The following is a 7,751-nucleotide window of genomic DNA, read 5'->3' on the forward strand; positions in this document are numbered from 1 at the left end:
TTCCTCAGTGTTTGCTTCTCTGCATTTTGAACATCTGGTTGTTTGGGGCATTCATGTTCAGAATGGCTGTATCTTCCTGAAGAATCTACTTTTATCGTTATGAATCAATTCTCTTTCTCTACAGACATGTCAAAATCCTTTCTACTTTCCCATGTATTTGTCATTGTTGGCACTCCTCACTACTTCATGTAAGTAGGCTTACATCTGCTATTATAGCTGTTGAGTCCAAAGAGCTTCCTTTAACATTTATGGTAGTTTAAATCTGCTGTAGATGAATTATCTCAGCTTTTGTTTGCATGGAATGTCTTTATTTTCCCTTTATTTTTAAGGGGTGATTTTGCTGGCTATAGAATTCTAGATTGAATTTTTTTGCCGCATTTCAAAGATGTCACTTTATTGTCTTGTTTCTGATGATAACTCAGTGGGAGATTTTACTTTGAAGCAACTGCTACACCCAATGTGGACCTCAAACTCACAACCCTGAGATCAAGGGCCACATGCTCACCAACTGAATCAGTCTTTAATTTGCTTTTTAACCATTTAAATATGAGGAGTCCTAGCGTGGGTTCCTCTTTTTTTTTCCCCCTGTTTATCCTGCTCAAGTTCCATTGTGCCTCTTACATCTTTGGGTCTATGGTTTTCATCCAATTTTGAAACTTTTCTGCCACTATTTCTTTAAGTATTTTTCCACCCCAATCTCTCTCTCTTCTTTTGGGACTTAATTTTACACACGTTAGACTAATTGATATTTTCCGCACAATTCTGAGACTCTGATTATTTTCTGACATCTCATTCTCTGTGTGCTTCAACCAGATAGTTCTATCACCTTGTCTTCAAGTTTACTGATCTTTCTCCTGCAGAATCCAATTGCTAATAAATTTCACCTTGCAAGTATTTTATCAGCTCTAGAATTTTCACTTGATTCTTCTCTACAGTTTCATGTTCCCTGATGAAATTCCACTTTTTTTCATGCTTCTACTTTAAATTTTTTAATGTTTATTTATTTTTGAGAGAGAGAGAGCAAGAGAGCACATGCACTTGCATGCACACATGCACACAAGTGGGGGAGGGGCAGAGAGAGAGGGAGACACAGAATCCAAAGCAGGATCCATGCTCTGAGCTGTCAGCACAGAGCCTGATGCGGGGCTTGAACTCACTAACCATGAGATCATGACCTGAGCCGAAAGTTGGATGCTTAACCAACTGAGCCATCCAGGACCCATTCACTCTTCTACTTTAAGTTCTTGACTGTAGTATAATAGATAATACAGTATCGCAATCATTTAAAGTCCTTGTCTGTTAATCAAACATATGTTTTATTTCTATGTCTGTTTACTCTTTCTTTCTTTCTTTCTTTCTTTCTTTCTTTCTTTCTTTTGTTCTTTCTTTCTTTCTTTCTTTTGTTCTCTTTCTTTCTTTCTTTCTTTCGCTCCTGGATGTAGGTTCCCTTTTCCTGCTTTTTGTATGTCTAGTAATTTTTTATTGTGTTTCAAGCATTGTGGATGCTATGCTGTTGAGAACCTGGATGTTCTCTTTCTTTAGAGAGTGTTCACTGGTTTTCTGACAGGCCATTAGTTTATCAGCAGATGAACTTGATTCCATTGAGGTTTGCTGGTAGGCATTTTAGGGAGGGCCTAGAGTAGCCCCTCATAACAGTGAGGCAGAACACCATGTCATTGAGCCCTCCTGGATCCCCCCTTCAGCTCTCAACTACCCACCAGCCGTTCTCTGCTAACCCCAGCAGAGCGCAGCCCTGTGCATTTCTAGCCAGTATATTCTGCCGAGATGCTGAGGTGCTCTCGGAAATATTCTGGTGCATCCCTGCACAGTCTTCTCCTTCCCACTCCTTGCCTTGCAGTTCTCTCCACCTCAGCAGTCCCGAGCACCACTGTGTCCCCCCTTCCCAGGACGCTGTCTGTGTAGGTTCCATATCCCTGTGCCACAGCTAGGTGAGTGCATCAGACAGAAAGCCAGGTTGTGGAGCTCACCTTGTGTGCTCTCCTTCTCTTGAGAATTACAGTTCTCCTTTGTGTGAGGCCTAGTGTTCGGAACAGCTGCCTCATATATACTTTATCTAGTTTTATAGTTGCTTGTGGGGGAGGGATAAATCTTCCACTCGGGACTTCATCATGACCGGAGCTGGAAATTGAGACCTTCTCTTTATTGTTCATCTTGTACATGTGACCTCTTTTTTTTCACCTTGTGCATGTATTATCTTTATATCAAATATTTAATGATGGCATAAAAAATCTTGGTGCAGGCAGCACTCGGCTCACCTGTTGGCTTGTGCTTTGGCTTACAGACCGCTTGCCTATCAGCAATTACACGGGTTGCCTTGAATCCCTCCTTTTCATTGGGAGTTTGGAATGAGCTAGCCTTTAGTGCCAGTGTTGGTTCAGCCACTTACTAGCTCTGTGGCCTTGGGTAAGCTGCCTACTCTCTCTAATCTCCAGTTTCTTCTGGGAAAAATATAAAGGATAATCCCTCCCTCATCAGGTAGCTTTGAAAAGCAGAAGAAATCATTCCTCTCAAATGCCTACCACAGTGCAGGCTACAGTACAGGTGTCCAGAGAGTTTTTTCCTTTCCCTTCTTCTTCCTCACCCAGGACTTGAGCAAGGGAGAGCCCAGTCCAAGCCTGGAGCTTGACCTTTCTCTCTTTACAATCTTCACCTTGAGACAGTGGGTGCAGGAGACCATCCAGGCCCTGCAGGCACACCCCTGGGTGGAAGGACGGTGGGTGGGTGGATTACGGACAGATGCATGCATAGATGGGGGAATTAATGAATGTGCAGCCTGGTGGCCTCTGTAGGGTCTGAGCTCTTGGAGGCAGGGCCACACCTCCTTTGTCCTGTGCAGCAGGAGCCTTGGTACGAGGAATGGGCTTCCATTTCCCTGTTTCACCATCTCATTTGGGAGCTGAGGACACCGGTTTCATCTACCAGATTTCATTCTGTGCCCCCCACAGGGTCTGCAGTAGGCCCTTCAGTGACTCTCTAGAATAGAATCCCAGCTCCTCACCCTGACCACAGGCCAAGGACCTCACCACCCCATTGGAGCCCGCATGCCCACACCCAGAGACATGGACATCCTTGCTGTCCCCAGATATGCTTAGCCCAACTCGGCCTCATGACAGCTGAGCAGATGGGCTTGGTTAACCCAGTCCTTTCAGGTGGTGGACAGTCCTACAAGCAGAATAAGATGGGGTTATAGGGCAGAGGGGTCAGGCAGAAGGGGCTTCCAGCAACATCAGCCCTGGGCTAGGCCCCTCCTTCTCTCCAGGGCAGAGGCCTTTGCTGTAGGACCCAGCTGAGGACCCACTGCAGGAAGTGCCCAGGGTCCCAGGAGGAGTGGGGAGTCACAGGGGCAGGAGGGTGCTGGCCAGCCACGTGGTAAAGGGGCAGGACATTATAACCCATTTGTTCATTGATTATGCTTTTCCTAAGCACCTACTATGTATCAGACACTGTCCTGGGCACCAAGGGTAAAGTAGTGAACAAATCAGACAGCTGCTGCCTTCAGGAGTTTTCACTTTTGTCAGGGAGGCAGACAATAGACAGAGGAACCCATGAGTACATAATGTAAAGGGAGGGCAGGGCAGGGCTGGGAGGAAGACAAAATGGGGCAGTGGTCAGGGCCCTCCAAGTGGAGAAGGAGCCAGCCCTGCAGTCACTGGGTCAGGGGTGTCCTGGGCAGAGGAAACAGCAGTGCAAAGACGGTGAGGCAGGAACAAACACTCGCAAGAGATGGCTGGAGCCTGGGAATGAGGGGAAGGACGGGGTTTGACGTGCCGAGGGTTTAAGAGCATAAAGTAAGTGGCCAAAGTTGGAAAACTGGGGTATTTCAGGTCAAAAAGTCAGATTCCCATCGTCTCCTAGAATTGGACGTTGCTGGTGTCCTCAGGCCCATTGGCTGGAGATGAGAAGCCCTGCCCCCCCCCAGGACTGGGCACCGGCCTCCCTCCTCCCCCAGCTGGGCCTCGTTGCCGTCCTCATTGGTCCTGGTCGTGGGTAACGGGTGGGCTCTGCCCACACAGGCCCTGAACCCAGGCCTCTGCCCCTCGAGGCACCTGTGCTGCCCCCTCCCCCGCCCTCACTGCTCCTGCACCCGACCCACCCAGCAGGCTCCAGCCTGTCCTCTGCTTCTGCCTTCCTGCTTGCTGCTTCTCCTCCACCTCCTGAGCCCAGCTCAGCTCAGCTCTGGCCTGCAGGCCTGCAGGCTCCTCATCCCTGGAGGCATCCTGGACAGGCTGTGCCCTGCCCTGTGGCTTGCCCCCTCCCCACCCTGGGGAAAGACCGGCCTTCCTCTCTTGGGAGGGGCATGAGCTCCTGGGCCCCCCACATCCCCCCCCCCTCTCCTGTCACTTGCCTTATCATCTGGTGCCCTCATCGACTTAGCTGTCCCGTGCTGGGAGGGAGGGGCCGAGCGACCTGCAAGGGGGCGTGGCTTGGCAGGCCTCAGGGAGGAGCCCCCTCCTTCTGAGCCATTTGGGGCCTTGAAGGTTTGGACGGGGAGGGCCAAGGTCTGGCTGAGGTGGAGAATGGAGCATGGGGACAGATGTGGTGGAGGCAGGGAGAAGGTTCCCTGTTCCCGTTGGGGTCAATGGAGACAGCAGAGGGAGAGGGGTGTCTTGGCCGAGTCCCCCACTTGTTGCCTGTGAACCCTTCATCCTGTCCTCATCTGAAGGGCATGGCCGAGACCATCCCGTCCACCCTGCTCCGTGCCCTCAGACACACACGCGTGCCAGGGAGTGTAGGCCCGGGCTCCCAGCCCCCAGCTGCATGCCAGACCCGGGACCACGTGACATGGGCACTCACCTGCATCACACACCCAAGTGACTTCCTCAAACACCCTGCTTCCCCAGCGGACCATGAGAGAGTCATTAAGACAGAGCAGGACTTTATAAACGTGGCTTAAGGTTAAGTACGCAAGAAAATCTCTGTAATTTCCCGCCGGGCAATGGGGATGTTGTCTGATTCCTACAGGCCATAATTTTTGGGAGAGAAACGTTTTTTCCCCCACAAATGATGGGAAGTTGGTGGTTACGGTTACGGCTGGCTGTTGACGTTGGGAAGCTGTTCTGATGCCCAGAATCCCACCTACCTCAGCTAAATGGTATCTTTATGAAATTAGCAGAACGCGGCTGCACCGAGGGGAGGCAAAAAAGAAAAAAATGAGCTTTCAAATTTTAAGTATAATTGGAAAACTGACCTTTGGAAAATATTTTCCCACCCCAGCCCCACACTGGGGAAGAATGGGCGCTTTATGCTGAGGGTGAGTGGCGTCCTTGAAGAATTAGCGGGTCTCTCTGGAGGTGGAAGCCGAGTGGAGTGGTGTGAGGGGTTGTGGGGTCCCTGGGGGCATCTTTGGGTTACAGGGCTGGGGGTCGCTGACCCCCAGAGGGCTGGGGACTCCGAGGCTGCCCTGGGCTGGGTGCATCAGAGAGCGGCCGAAGACGGACCCTGCCCAGCGGAAAGCACCTGGTGGGGAGCGGGAAGCCTGCTGGGTGCTGGCCTCCCGCACCGCTGTCCCCCCAGCCCTGATATGTCAGAGAGGAGGCGTCAGGGATGGCGCAGTTGGGCTCTAGACTGATGGAGACAGGGTGACGTTGAATGTGCAGGTGGACAAGACAGGAAGGGGTCAGCCGGGCTTCCAGGGAGGACGTGCTCCAAGAAGCTGGGGTCACGGGTACAAAGAGGCCTGATACCATCCGGCATTGTGGCAAATGTCCTTTCAAGCCTCGAATGCACAGTTACATCACCTCTGAGCCTTGGCCTCATCATCTCTAAAATGGGCGATAAGAGGCGAGGAGCCAATGACAAGGGGCCAATCTGGAGAGAGCCACAATGTCCCTCCTGCTGTTCGGGGCGTGAAGCCTGCCTGTCCGGCTTGTGGCTCTACCCGCCTGCACCGCGGCTCTGTCTCTGAGTGGACGCTTGCCACACTGATGAGCACCCCGAGGTCCTGCGGGCTGGCAGGGACCCACCAGGACTCCTGCCTCCCGGTGACCTCTGGACCTCTGCTCCTGGGCTGCAGTCTCAGGCCCCTGGCCAGCCTGAGGGCCCTTTTGCTCTTTCCCTGGTCAGCCCAGAGGCCGTGCAAAGTGTAAGAGCGTGACCCCTGGGCTGTCCTGGGGCCTCTGCAGGGAGGAGCCGCCAGCCCTCCTGGGGGATGGACCAGACCCCTCCTCAAATCTGGCCTGGGTGCTGCTTTGTTTCCAGATCCGGCTGTGACAGGGCATTTGTTTGAGGCTTCCCTCGCCAGCACGCACACCCGAGTGGTTGTGTGCCTCAGTGGGCCCCCGGTGCCTGGTCTGAGCCCCTCCCCAGGGACAGGGTTCACGGGCCTTGCTGCCCACAGTGCTCCAGGCACACCTCTGAGTGTGCTCCCTGTAGAACCCGCTGTGACTTCTCAAGCTCAAGGAGGGGGAGATACAGCTAGCCCCGTTTCCCCGTGAGGCCCTACCACCCGGATGGTGCCGAGAGGGCGAGGGGCAGAGCTGGGTTGGCCCAGGGCCTGGCTGCTGTCTGTGTCTTCAAGGCAGTCCAGCTCTTGGTGCCTCCTGGGGGCTGCCGTGCCTGGCTTACTGCTAGGCGGGAGATGTGTTGTGATGGGGGACACAGTGGCAGCTACTAAGTGACTTAAACCGGTTGGTTTGCAAGAAGCCTGGGGACAGGTGGTGGGAAGCAGCCGGCAGGGCCACCCCCGACCCCAAGAGCAGGTTCCGGCCTCCTTCCTCTCCCTCTACGGGGGGTGTCTGCCCCTGTCACCTCTCTCCCTGCAGCTGCACTGGCCAGTCCCTCCAGATTCTCGGGTACCGTGGTAATGAGCTGGTCTGTGCTGCCTCCTTGGCGGGAACTGTTCTAAGCACTTGGCACCCTTTCCATTCCCTCCTCATGACCCCATGCACGTGCCATCGTTACCCTGCTTACTGATGGGGGGACCGAAGCACCCCCAGTCACGCCCCCAGCCCCCCCCATCCCAAGAGCCCTGGCCTGGGAAGCCGAGCAAACACACAGTGCAGGTTTCTCACTCTTTCCTCCTTGGAAGGCGAGCGCTAATTACCCTTCACGCTTTCTCCTCTGTAATTGTCTCAAGACAGGAGTTTAGTGGCCAAATGTGAGTAGAAACAGCCTCAGGGAGAAAAGCCAAAAGCACATGCTCTGGGAGCTAAACTAAGGACTTTATGGGCACGACCGGGAGCCCATCCCACAGAGTGGGAAACCGAGGCCCGCGGACAGGGGACCAGGCCCCGCTCAGCTGCAGGGGCCGCGCGGGGCAGCTGGTTGGGCAGCGCAGCGATCCATGTCCGCATTGCAGGTCGCTCGCGAAGGCCCCCAAAGACAACGCACGTTTCCTTGAAGCTAATTGCTTTAGTTTGAGGTAATATTGGTCACAGAAACACCAGCAGTAACCTTTGGTCTTGGCAAATTCTCCCCTCAATCACGGAACGTAAACAGCGATAAACGAGGGCTTTTTAAGGCTTTCTTCATAATGCGTAGCACATGCATTTGTTACTCAATCTGCCTGCGCTCAGCCCGAAACCTGAGCGCCAACAGGAGGGGAGCCGCAGCCCAGCGGGGTCAGGGCTCCCGGGAGACAGCCCAGCCCAGCCTGCCTCCTGCCTCCCCCCCCTCCCTGCCCCCATCCTCCTCCCTGCTCTCCTCCCCCTGCCTCCCCTCCTCCTCCCTCCTCCTGCTCCCTCTTCCCTCCTCTTCCCTCCTCCTGCTTCCTCCTCCCTCCTCCTCCCTCC

This window comes from Panthera uncia, chromosome D4 (genome assembly GCF_023721935.1).
Source record: "Panthera uncia isolate 11264 chromosome D4, Puncia_PCG_1.0, whole genome shotgun sequence".
Taxonomy (NCBI): Eukaryota; Metazoa; Chordata; class Mammalia; order Carnivora; family Felidae; genus Panthera; species Panthera uncia.